The sequence below is a fragment of the Lutra lutra genome, chromosome 14 (genome assembly GCF_902655055.1).
Source record: "Lutra lutra chromosome 14, mLutLut1.2, whole genome shotgun sequence".
NCBI lineage: Eukaryota > Metazoa > Chordata > Mammalia > Carnivora > Mustelidae > Lutra > Lutra lutra.
In genome coordinates this window covers 11,189,593-11,203,422 of record NC_062291.1, presented here as the reverse complement: position 1 = coordinate 11,203,422, position 13,830 = coordinate 11,189,593, and the positions used below count along the sequence as shown (strand labels likewise).

The following is a 13,830-nucleotide window of genomic DNA, read 5'->3' as shown; positions in this document are numbered from 1 at the left end:
AGAAAAAGGAGAAATACCAAGTGACAGCTTAAAAATATGAAGGATTATAAGAAAATGTTAGAAAAATCACATGCCAACACACCAGACAACCTAGAAGAAATGGATAAATTCCTAGAAACATACACATCCCAAAACTGATTCAGGAAGAAAAAGAAAATTTGAGCAGATAGATTACCAGCAATGAAATTCAATCTGTAATCAAAAACTCCCAAAAAACAAAGTCCAGGATCAGATGACTTCATGGGTGAATTCTACCAAATATTTTCAAAAGAGTTAATACCTATCCTTCTCAAATTATCCCTAAAACTCCCTCATTCATTTTATAAGGCCAGTATTACCTGAAACCAAAACCAGATAAGGACAGTACAAAAAAGAGAGAACTTCAGGCCAATATCTCTGATAAACATGGATGCAAAAATCCTCAACAAAATCTTAGCAAACCAAATCCAACAACACCTTAAGTAAATCATTCATCATGATCAAGTGGGATATATGCCAAGGAGGCAAGGGTGGTTCAATATTTAAAAATCAATTTATCAATGTGTTACATCACATTAATAAAAGCAAAAATAAAAACCGTATGATCACTTCCATACATGCAAAAATATATATATATATATATATATATATATATATTTGATAGACTACATCCTTTCATGACAAAAACTCTCAACAAAGTATGTTTAGAGGGAACCTATTTCAACATAATAAAGTTCATATATGAAAAACCCACAACTAACATCAAATGGTAAAAATTGAAAAGCTTTTCCTCCAAGAGCAAGAACAGAACAAGGATGTCCACTTTCACTTTTATTCAACATAGTGCTGGAAGTCCCAGCCGCAGCAATCAGATAGTAAAAAGAAATCAGATTTAAAAAAAAAAAATGAGGGGCACCTGGGTGGCTCAGTGGGCTAAGCCTCTGCCTTCAGCTTGGGTCATGATCTCGGGGTCCTTAGATCAAGCCCCGAGTTGGGCTCTCTGCTCGGCGGGGAGCCTACTTCCCCCTCTCTCTCTACTTGCCTCTCTGCCAACTTGTGATCTCTCACTCTCCTCTCTCTCTCTCTCTCTCTCTCTGTCAAATAAATAAATAAATCTTTAAAAAAAATGAAAGACAATAGTATTATCCACACTAAGCAATATCATTAAAATGTCCATACTAACCAAATCAATCTATAGATTTAATGCAATCCCTATCAAAATGCCAAAAACATTATTCACAGAACTAGAACAAATAATCCCGAAATTTATATGGAACCACAAAAGATCCCAAATAGCCAAAGAAATCTTGAAAAAGAGCAGAACCAGAGGTATCACAATCCCAGATTTCAAGGTTTACTGCAAAGCTGTAGTCATCAAAACAGTGTGGTTCTGGCACAAAAATAAACACATAGTTCAATGACACAGAATAGAGGTCCCAGAAATAGACCCACATATATGTGGTCAATTAATCTTCAATAAAGGAGGAAAGAAAGTACACCAGGGGAAAAAAGAGTCTCTTCAAGAAATGATGTTGGGAAAAGTGGACAGCTACTTGCAGGAGAATGAAACTGGACTACTTTCTTATACCATACACAAAAATAAACTCAAAAATGGATTAAAGATCTAAATGTAGTACCTGAAACCATAAAATTCCCAGGAGAAAACATAGGCAATAATCTCTTTGACATCAGTTGTTAGAAACATTTTTCTAGATATGTCTCATTTGGATAGGGAAAAAAAGCAAAATTAAACTATTGGGACTACACTGAAATAAAAATCTTTTGGGCAGCAAAGGAAACCATCAATGAAACAAAAAGGCAACTCACATAATGTTCAATGATTCATTAGTCACATACAACTTAAATATAAAGAATGAACTGGTAGTTGCCAGAGGGGAGATAGGGGGTGGGGACTGAGTGAAACAGGTGAAGGGGATTAAGAGTACCATTTCTCAAGACGAATACTCAGAAATTTATACAGTTGTTGAGTCATTATATTGTACACCTGAAATTAATATAATACTGTATGTTAACTACACCTGAAGACAAAAAAATTAAAGAGTAAAAATTTTTTTTTTAAAGATTTTATTTATTTATTTGACAGAGAGAGATCACAAGTAGGCAGAGAGGCAGGCAGAGAGAGAGGGAAGCAGGCTCCTCGCAGAGCAGAGAGCCCGATGTGGGGCTCGATCCCAGGACCCTGAGATCATGACCTGAGCCGAAGGCAGAGGCTTTAACCCACTGAGCCACCCAGGCGCCCTAAAGAGTAAAATTTAAAAAGGGTTGATTAATCATTGATGGAAGCTGGTTAAATACACAAGTAAAAGCATTTGCTCACTCTTGTGTGATAAAAGTGAGTCAGATATGGAGAAGTATTACTTGAATTTTCTAAGAGTTTTGGTACTACTACATTTTCACTCTTAATATGTTTATATACATTTGTATTTGAAATTGTGGAATTATTTCAACTGTTTTTAAATATGATATAATAAATATATAATTTAAATGATATTTAAATATAACATAAATATGTTATATATAAATAACACTTAAAGATTATATAATATAAGTTAGTCTTATTAACATACCTTTTGTTAAAAAAGATTAGGTGAATGTTTCTGAAAATAAAAAAAAGAATTTGATGTTTTCTTGTGAGTACATTTATGATAGAAAACAATTAAGAAAGCATGTTTGCTTAAAAAAATTGGATGATGTTTAATTGAGTTAAAGATGTTCTGAATGGCAAATATAATTATTACATTATGGTCATTATAATTGGGGTTACTATTTTAGCCACTTATGTGAATTTTTGTACCTAGGAATTTAAATTTAATAATATTGGATGCATAAATAAACTAAAAATTACACTTGTGTTGAATGTGACATACTGGAAAATAATTGATAGTCTTAAACTTTAACATGGCCATATATTTTAAAATGTAATAACTCTGAAGTAATCAAAAATTTTGAGGAGGTGCTTATAGGGACCACAAAGAGCATATTTCCTGTTATTTTCATTAGTAGTCAGTCCCATTATAATCATCACAATATGCATAAAATAGTAAACATATGTATTTAATTAATTTCTTAATATAATATGCATGTCTTCTAAAGACCTTATCCTATCATCTTATTTTTAAAACTGAAACGGCTATCCAAACTGCATCTTATTTTATATTTAACTCCATGGCTTCCATACGCTTCATCTGAAAGTAAAGAGAATATATCACTTTCTTTTTTTTAGTGCAACCTTTATTTTAAAAGTTAATTAATTCCCCTTATTCTAAACTTTACTCAAATGAGTCTATTTAGATCTGTCCTATTTTTTCCTGTTTTTCCGTGAGATTCTATATTCTTCACTACTCCCAGTCCTATCCTTAATTTGTTCACCTGCTGTTCAAGCACTTGTAAGATACCCAAATACTCTCTTTACATTTAAACTTATTATTGAAGTGGAGCTTATGGAAATTAACATTCAAGTATAAACTTTTCATTCTTTCAGGAAGAATTTAAATGTTTCAACATTTTTCATCAAGTTTTAGTTGATTCTTGATCTTCTAAAAAGGCAGTGGTGAGATGCTGTTATAATTTCCAATGCATATTTGTGTCTGTAAATGTGTATATCCATTCTACAGATGATACTTCCTGTTTTTCATTTAATAAAATATTGCAGAGATGGAGATCTGGCACTATTGCTATATATACATTTCCACCAAAGGACCAAAGGGAAGGACAAAAGTAGGAGATGAGTTAATTAATCTAATTTTAATTGCTATAACCATCTCAAATAATCTCTCTTCTACGAATTGTATTCCACAGTATGAAACAATGTTTCATATGAGCTTGATAAATAGCTATTGATAATCTATGCAAATCTTTTTTGGGGGAGGGGCTTTAAATATTCTTTATTTGTGTGTGTGTGTGTGTGTGTGTGTGTGTGTGTGTGTGTGTGATATTTATTTATTTATTTATCTCAAAGTTATTTTTTTAAAATTCCAGTTAACATACACAGTAATATCTTGAAGCAAGTAAGAGGTATTAGGAGACAAATTGATAAATGTCCAGAATTTTAAAATTAAGATTCTTAAAACTGAAAATTGGTAGAGCAATTCATAAGAGCTATAATGCATTGTAGAAGTTTTATTTGTGCATCTAGCTAAGTGAAAGTCAGTAGGATCTAGAATGTGTTCCCTAAGAATAAATACTTCAGAATATATTCAGTTATCGGATACTGGACTTAGAAATCATGGCTCCAATTTTTTTTAAAGATTTAATTATTTATTTTAGAGAGAGAGAACATGTATGAGTGTGTGTGCATGAGCAGGGGCAGGGCAAAGGGAGAGAAACTTAAGCAGACTGTATGCTGAGCACGGAGTCTGATGCGAGGCTAGATCTCACGACCCTGAGAGCATTACCTGAGCCAAAACCAAGAGTCAGACGCTTAACCAACTGAACCACCAGGGTGTCCCATCCATTTTTAATGTAATGAATGCTGAATTTAGCTAAGTGTTTATTACATTCCTTATTTGAAAAAATTCCATAATGTGGTCTCTCTTACAATACATTTAGCTAATTTAATAGAAGATCCCCATAAATAGGTTATATTCCTATGAACTTCTTCAAAATATTAATGAATAGATTAATATCAAAACGAGAGTATCTAATAAAGAACTTCGTATTTGACCTCATTCTAGTCAATGGCTTTTGATAAATAATGGTTAGACAACAGAGTAGGAACACAGTGGCAAGAGTAATATTTCTCAAGAAAGGAAAAGGAACAATAAAAAGGAGATCACATCAGACCCCTGATTCACATGGCTCAATGTCCCTTAACTTTTTAAATTTTTGTGTGTTTTGAATATATTATTTTGTAGTTCTCTCCATACTTCTCCTAACAGATCATCATGTCAGTTAAATATTATTCAAAAGAAACTTTTCCACTATAAAAGAGTCCCTGTTTCCTTAAAAGTGTGGAGTGATGTGTTGTAATGTGTCATTTTAGTGGACATTTTTTTCCTCCAAATTTTATTCACACTATTATACTTACTTTAAAATACAGAAATGCAGGAATAGCAAAATGGAAACATTGTTGGTTTAGCAATCAGCTGCTAATAATAGATAACACTCCACATTATAGTTCAGAACCAATATTCACTCAACGTTGGCATAGCTGAAGACTTGGCGATTGTGTATTACACTTCTAGTTTTATGTCTTGTAGGAACTCCCACAACATGTACCAAGATATATAGAAGTGCTCTGTATAACTGCAAAAACCTTGAAGACTGTTCTCATAACTGCAAACTGTAACAGAATTGACCACATGATGCTGTATACGTTCACATGATTTAGTTATTATACATCAAGGAAAGTGTAGCAACTGGTATTATGTTTAACCAATAGAAGAACCTTAGAAACATTATAATGCATGTGAATGAAGTACCAGAATATTTCACATAGTTAGATGGTTTTGTATAAGCTAAAATAAAGCAAAAATGAACAATATTTTTGGCACATACATGTGTAAGTGATAACACGTGGTAGTGAACACTGGGCACAAACTGAAGACCTCCTTACCCCAGTTACAGGAAACACGGCCTGATTTTGGCTCACAGATTAGACTCAGCCCAGGATTTACCCTCAGCGGAGGAAACCGCTTTGCCTGTGGTTATAATTTCTCTCTCCAGGGTAAACTGCACCCAAGGACTGGCTGATATAGAGGATAGAAGGTGGAAAGTCCAGCCCCCTTGAGATCCCAACTCACCATTAATGGGAAGACTAAATTAAACTGTCTTAATTATAAAGGAAAGGTATTAGCTCATTGAATTTGAGATATTCAAATTTCAATCACTTTTAGACTCTCTCTTGAACCACAAGGAGTGGTTACAAATAAGTGCATGTACATTGGAAATCATGGATCCAGAACCTAGTGAAAACATGTTTGGAGTGCCAGTGCACCCACAGTATTCTAAACTTCTTTTCCAACTATTGAGAGGTATATTGGAGAGCATTAAAACATTTTTAAAATGCTTCACCACCTAGACTTCTGGGGATTATATTCCAGGATAAGAATGAAGGGATGTCCTACTGAATCGGACCCCCTCATTCAGTGAGGATGTTGGATTTCTGCAGTAGTGTTTCCAAGTTACAGCTCTTTCTAATGATATAATCATTGTTGCCATTAGATTCTGTTTAATTCATTTCCTTATTTGCTTGGCCCATGTAGGAGACACATGGGTTTTGGAAATTGACAGTAGGTTGTCATCAACTTATTCAAGAAGTAGCTCCAAATACAGCTGCCATTCCAGGTGCAGTCCCTTTAGTGAGGTGAGTAAGCATAGACCCCCGCATCTAGTGTACAGATGTTGGTTTTGGCCTTCTGTTCTGCTCCAGTGATGAACCATCAGAGGCCACTTGATTATACTTGTCAGTGGCAGTGATATTTCACCATCTTCTCTCAGGGCTTTGTCAGAGCCCAGGTTCTCGCTCATAATCTACTCTGAATGGAAGTTAACTATCTGGCTATCCTGTAGAACACTGGCACACGACTTTGATGACATCATGCCAACTCAGTCTAGGGAGAGGGAATTGACAAGTATGCTCACTTCCTTTAAAGGAGATATGAATACCATGGTGGTAATTTAACTTTATGAAGATAGAAGGGTCTACCCTATAAGGTAAATGTAAAGGAATTTATTGATTTGAAGCATATCTCCCAAATAGCTTACAGATTCCTGTGCTTTGCCCCCTTATAGGCAAAAGAAAAAAAAATTGATGAGGCTTTTTGGATTCTGGACAAATATCATGTTTAATTATATGAAGTGATGTGATCAACTGTCCAACAACTAAAAAAGTTCTAGAGTTATCCACATATATGTGCGTGTATAACAATAATCTGTCTTTAAGTTTAATGTAGTTTGGAAGACAAGATGAAACAGGCCCAAAGGTAAGTAAAGTCCCCATTCATCTCATGTCCAGCTCACATGTGGGGCCTCATGTTGTGTTCCTTCTGAACCTATAACCAAGAAAGAGAAATACTAGATCCTAGTTTATAGGTGGGCTTATTGTTTATATTCCATCACCTATTTATAAACTATGACAACAGAACAGCCCTGCTTAGGAATACCTGGAAGGTACAGTAGAAAAAAGAAATATCCATTTGCTAAATTTTATGCAGTAGAACTGGGTGTTAACCTTGCCTAAAAAGGGATGGTCTGACTGGCAGAAATACACCAGTTAATGGGCAGTGTTCAATATTTTGACTGAATAGTAATGTTCCTGGAAAAGACAAGATAAGATTGGTGATTAAGAGGATGGGGAAGAGGGGCACCTGGGTGGCCCAGTTGTTAAGCAGCTGCCTTCTGCTCAGGTCATGATCCCACGGTCCTGGGATCGAGCCCCATATCAGGCTCCCTCCTTGGCGGGAAGCTTGCTTCTTCCTCTCCCACTCCCCCTCCTTGTTTTCCCTCTCTCACTGTCTCCCTCTCTGTGTCAAATAAATAAATAAAATCTTAAAAAAAAAGAGAGAGAGAGAGAGGATGGGGAAAAGATATACAGTAGATCTCTAGAAATGACACAGGGTGTTGGCATATTTTCATCCCACACTATGAACTATTCTATAGGTAGCATCCACTGGGAGATGGCATGCACACTTCCACCTAAATTCTATTTTCAAGACCTTGGTCATGTAACAACACTATCACTTGCTGTGGATGTTAAATTTTTTTCACAAGTCAACATTGTGACTACTTAATGGTCTCATGACTAAATGAGCATAGCAGCTGGGATGGAAATATATATGCAATCAGTAGCATGGATTTCCTTTCAGCAAGGTTGATATTACCCCCACCACTGGAAGACACTGCCAATAACAAATACCAACATTCAGCCTCCATTGTGGCAACATTCTTGGAGAGGCGAAGCCAACCAAGAATAATAATTAGATGTGAAAGTTCTTCATGAAGATCAAGAGTAGGTATAATAAGAATGGGTCATAGTTACAAAAGAAAATTGATTAGAGTCAGCCAATAATGAACTACCAGAGACAGAGTGGCTTCAACAACACAAATTCTTGTTTTGCAGTTCTGGAGGCTGGCAGTCTAGACCACGGTGCTGGCAGATGGTCTCTGTGGTTGTCGCTCTTTGCATGAGTGCCCTGGTGTTCATATGTGGTCATCTTCTCTCCTTATAGGAAACCAGTCAGATTGATCAAAGCCCATTCTAATGGTCTTTGTTACTTAATTATCTCATTAAAAGGTTTATCTCTAAATACAGTCACATGCTGAGGTATTGAGGTTAGGACTTTTTTTTTTTTAAGATTTTACTTATTTGTTAGAGAGAGAGCACATAAGCAGGGGGAATGGCAGAGAGAGAGGGAGAAGCAATCTCCCCACTAAGCAAGGAGCCTGACCCGGGGTTTGACCCCAGGACCCTGGGATCATGACCTGAGCCAAAGGCAGATGTTTAACCAGCTGACTGGGCCACCCAGACGCCCCAAGGTTAGGACTTTAACAAATGAATTTGAAGAGGGCACAATACAGCCCATGATAGCAGGTGAGCAATTGGTAATGAAAATGAAAATGAATGTGCCTATCTGGTTGTTTGAGCAATGTGGATGAAAACAGAGTACCAGAGGAGGGGAGTTAATGGAACTATAAGAAACTAGAACAGTCATTGTCAAAATTTAGTGAACATATATAAAACTGAAGGTAACTTTGAAATTCAACTTTTTGAGACCCAGCTGTAGAGCTTCTGTGTTCCAGCAAAACATAATTTTGAGAAAGAGTATTATAGAGAAGACATCAAGAAACCCTAGAATATGGGGCTAGATGGATCCAGAGAATGTGGAAGTCACTCAGGATGACAGCAGACATAGGATGGATGGCAAAGCAAGATTCTAGGACAAGGTTCTATGTTTCTTGCCTTTTGATTTTAGCTCCTGGAAAAAAAAAAATGTAATGCCTTGAATGTTGCTTGAATAAATGGAAAGAATTGCAGATTTCAGAAATTTGAAAATTCTACAGTAGCTAGAATGCACTTGTTAGATCATGTTCAGACATCAGTTCAATGATTTACTGGTGGATAGGATTTTATAAAGTGATGGAACTATTGATGAAACTAAGCCAATTGTACACAAATTACAATATGATGAAGTAATTCTGTTAGGTCTAAAAGATAGAACAATCAGGGCAATTGTTTCAATATTTGCAGAAATATAAATGAAGTGAAGATTTTTTTTTTTAATATACTCTCTAACTCTAGAGGGCAGAGCTCTCATCAATAAGTAGGAAATAGAGGAACTTAAATTTTGGCTTAATACAATGGAATTTTTTAATAAATAGAACTTTCTGAAAATGAATAGGAACCCACCATTTAAGCCCTGACTTTTCCACCTCTGATTACGTTTGGGCAGAATTTACATACCATATTTGTGACTGTATTACTTTCTACACATCAGTTGAAGTCTTTTCAAGGAATAACATTTCAAGAATTTGATTTTTTTTAAAGATTTTGTTTATTTATTTGACAGAGATCACAAGTAGGCAGAGAGGCAGGCAGAGAGAGAAAGGGAGAGGGAAGCAGGTTCCCTGCTGAGCAGAGAGCTTGATGCGGGGCTCTATGCCAGGACCCTGGGATCATGACTGGAGCCGAAGGCAGAGGCTTTAACCCACTGAGCCACCCAGGTGCTCCAAGAATTTGATTATTTTTTAATTAAAAAAAACACCAGTTTTGCAAAATTCATTAAAATATCAAATTTGTCCTTGTAATATACAAAACCGATGTGAATTATTTCCTCATAGTTACCTGACCTGTAAAATAGTTAAAATACAGTTGAACATTATACTTCTTTAGAAAAAAAAAGAAAGTGAGCTTGAAGTAGGAATTGTTTCTTTTTTTTTTTTAATATTAGAAATAGAATTCACAAAGACATTGAATGAGACTAGTGACAGCACATGAATCATATAAAAGTGGCAGGAGTCTGGCTGCAGGAAAGCTTCTAATCCTTTTCACTGCAGGAGTTTTCTCTGCTGGGTTTTCAAATAATCCCTGTTAACAATCAGAGCGACTGAAATGAGTACCTCCGTTCTAAATGCTGAAATGTCTGCATCCCTTTCCAGGGCTCCACTTATCTTCGCAAGGTGTATCTCTGCTCAGCCAGCCTGCACCATCTTTAATCGGGTATTGGCACTTGGTCCTTAGTGATTTGTCCTCAGGGGAACTTTCTGTGCAATGCTGGAGAGTTCATTGAACCGTGAAAGTAATTTATCATATTGTTCTATTAGCAGCTTAGTTTACCCTATGAAGAGTTGTTAGTGGTAATTCTATTCACAATCATCAATAGACTAAGTCTAAAAAATGAGCAGTAACACTAACCATCTTCTGCCACACCTAACCAAGTTTTTGGACTCAAAAAAACACCCCACGATCCACCCTCATATTTGTTCAGAGCAATATCTGCAAATAAAAATAGGCTTTCTTCATGCCACAGATTATTAATGTCAAACATTTTGATGCACATTCTCTTTCCATATGTATATATATTCTTGTTGCTGGAAAAAAATATTCCTTTATAAGATTCTCCCCAAAAAAATTTTTTTTTATCTCAAACACCTGGTCTAAGGTAAAAAGCAATTTTCTGATTTAAAATGTTTAGTTTGTCTTGTCATTTCTTTCATTTTTTTCCAGAAAACTAAAGGAGCATGCTTGAGGCATATATTAAAAATTTAATTCCTCACTAGTATATTTATTTTGGAAGATCTTTTAACTCCATTGAGAGTTAATATTTATCCTTTTAGTAACCTTTCTCAAGACTATAAAGTCCATTTGATAAATATGATATGAAGGAGTTTTAAAATATGAGTGTTGCATAACCTCATATAGTTCAAAATGAAATAATAAACCAGTACTGAAAGGTACATCAAAATTAGCAACAATAGGTAATAATGTGTCCATGTCAGGTAACTAATTTAAGGATAGGAATTAGATAACATTTTTGTTTTATGTGTTTTAGGACTTTACACAATTCCTTAAAAAGTTTATTTTAATAAAGCAATAAGTTAATAAATGATTCTATCTAAAAAGTAGAGAATACTAAAAATGTTTTAGAAATCAAACTAAGAATTTAATACTGATTAATTATAGTGATAGGCTATTTCAAAATGTTTTGTTCTCTAAGATTTTAAAAATTAAGTAAGTAAAACATTATCTCCTTAGCGCACTTGTAATTTTAGACAATCCTATATTTTCCTTTGAGCTAAAAAATAGGATTCAGGACAAAACTAATTCCATCTGTAAAGAGTTTAGTTTTAAAAGAAATCTTAATTGGGGTGCCTGGGTGGCTCATTCAGTTAAACAACTGACTCTTGGTTTCAGCTCAGGTCATGATCTCAGGGTTCTGGGATGGAGCCCCAAGTCAGGCTCTGTGCTGGAGATTATCTCCATCTCCCTCTCCCCCTGTCCTATCTCTCTCTCATAAGTAAATATATATTTTTTAAGATTTTGTTTATTTATTTGACAAAGACACAGCAAGAGAGGGAAGACAAGCAGGGGGAGTAGGAGAGGGAGAAGCGGGCTTCCCACCAAGCAGGGAACCCGATGCAGAGGTCAATTCTAGGACTCTAGGATCATGACCCAAGCTGAAGGCAGACAATTAATGACTGAGCTACCCAGTGCCCCAAATAAATAAAATCTTTAAAAAATAAAAAAAGGAAGAAAAAAAAAAGAAGTTTTAGACAACATTCAAAAGAAAACAAAATACTTACTTAAATTATATTACAGTTTTTGCTACAATGACCCCAAAAGACAAATTCAGATCTTTAAAACTTATTTATAAGAAAAAAATCAGAGTTACTTCCTTAATTCTTTGGAATATATTATGAAAAAATAATTATTTATTTTATAAAATTATAAAATAGCGAAAGTATACCTGACTTTTGAAAGGCACATACACACTATGTAGTGATTATTGCTCATACAATCTGGAGACCTCAAGTACATGGTCAGTATTTTTAAGAGCAGTATTTTTTGAAACCTAGAGAATAATGGGAGTACATGAAAAGCAGAGGCAGAGGTTGACTTTGAACCTAAGGAGTACAGCTGTTTCTCTAAGAGTAAAGAACATGAAGGGGTGTATTTGTGGTTAACTTACACATTAAGTAATGAAAGCTGTGGGGATTCATGTTAAAGCTTTAATTTTTTCTATAAACTTAGAGACCATATTCCTTTTCAGAAGAGTGTAATAGATATTTGGAGTCCACTAGGCTTAATTAGGTACCTTTCCCTACTGTTCCTAACCATAGCCACTTATGGATAAACAATGTGTGTTGATACATCTGATCTGATGATAAGGGATAAGGGGAGTGGTGGATGAAGGAGGAGGTAAATAATAAGCTCACAAATAATCCTCAACTTGACGAAAAATGGAGGGAAAGTATAGGATGCAATCTGAATTAGAGATGTTTCCACAGCAGAAAAAGATGCTCCCCAACCAGTTCTATTTCTTACCAATATAAGGGAGAAAATGAATTTTACTAATTTATGATTTCCACAAAGAGATGAAAAAGAACAACATATTCTCTGTTTAGAAGTCCACAGAGTGGGGGTACCTGGGTGCCTCAGTCGGTTAAGCCTCTGCCTTCAGCTTGGTTCATGATCTCAGGGTCCTGGATTGGAGCCCTACTGGGGCTTTCTACTCAGCGGGGAGTCTGCTTCTCCCTCTGCCTCTCCCCACCTACCTCATGCTCTCTTTTTCTCTCCTGCCCTCCTTCTCGGTCAGGAATATGTAAGTAAAATCATTAAGAAGTCCACAGGGCAGATGACACTGTAGAAAATAGCTGAGTAGGCAGCCCCACTGGCTTATCTCTCCACAGAAATACCAAAAGATTAAGCAAGAAATCTATGAATAAACTTTGTCAGAATTCTGGAAAGCCATCAAAGGTTTACAGGAACCAAACACATGTTGAATCAATACAAAGGCAACTTACAAGTGGTAGGGAAGCTCTGTGACCATTATGCTTATACTTTCCCTACTCCCATTCCTGGCTCACTAGCCAATTTGAAGATGGAAGTCTGTGATTCCAGTATGAGATTCTGGTCTCTGGTTCTGAAGGGAAAAGAGCAGATCTTATGGTCAATGAATTTTGTTTGTCTGTTCTACTCTGTCTGCAGATTGCATAACAGGGTGAAACAAAGCACTTGTCTTGATTTTTCCAACTCAAGACTCACTAAGTTTGGAAAAGAGGCTGCAAAAGAGGTGACTGAACATCTTAAGGTAAACAACAAAGTAGAACAACTTGAGGAAAAATATTGAAGTTGGGGCAAGTAAGAGGATACTAAAAGCCTAGGAGGAAAAGTTGAAGAGAGTATCTTTGGGAAATTAAGGCTCTCAAAAGTGTTTGTGTATATTGGAGAACTAAGAAAGCTACATGCATGCCCAAGGTAAGACACATGTTCAGAAAAGACCAGAAAGATACTAGGGTTTCACCAATGCCTGATTCTGGACTCAGTGAAAGCAAGAATTGAAAACTGAAGCAGATTTGTAAATGGACTGGCTAAGTTTTGAAGGAGTCATCAAGCATAAAGCAATTCTCAAGGACTAAACAAGGTTTTTATTTCTCCCTTTCTTTTAAATTTTCTTTTTATCTATCATCTATCTATCTATCTATCTATCTATCTATCATCTCTCTGTCTTTATTTATTTTTGCTCCTGACATTGACAAAAATCTTTGTCAAAACCTGAGCTAAACACAAAAAATAGAGTGTTAGGAGACAACACATGACAAAGAATATAGAGTTTACAAAAAGAGTTTAGAAACAAACAGCCATAGAGGAAAGCAAGATACAAAACTCAAGGA

General features: G+C 35.5%; 1 long non-coding RNA gene across 1 annotated transcript in view; it reads left to right on the top strand.

The window, feature by feature from the left end:
• Positions 1–13,232, top strand: part of LOC125084829 (uncharacterized) — a 132,328-nt gene extending 119,096 nt beyond the window's left edge. Inside the window, exon 5 of the long non-coding RNA XR_007122710.1 lies at positions 13,145–13,232. This is a non-coding gene — a long non-coding RNA (uncharacterized LOC125084829). The remainder of the gene's footprint in view (positions 1–13,144) is intronic.
• The last annotated feature ends 598 nt before the right edge of the window (positions 13,233–13,830 follow it).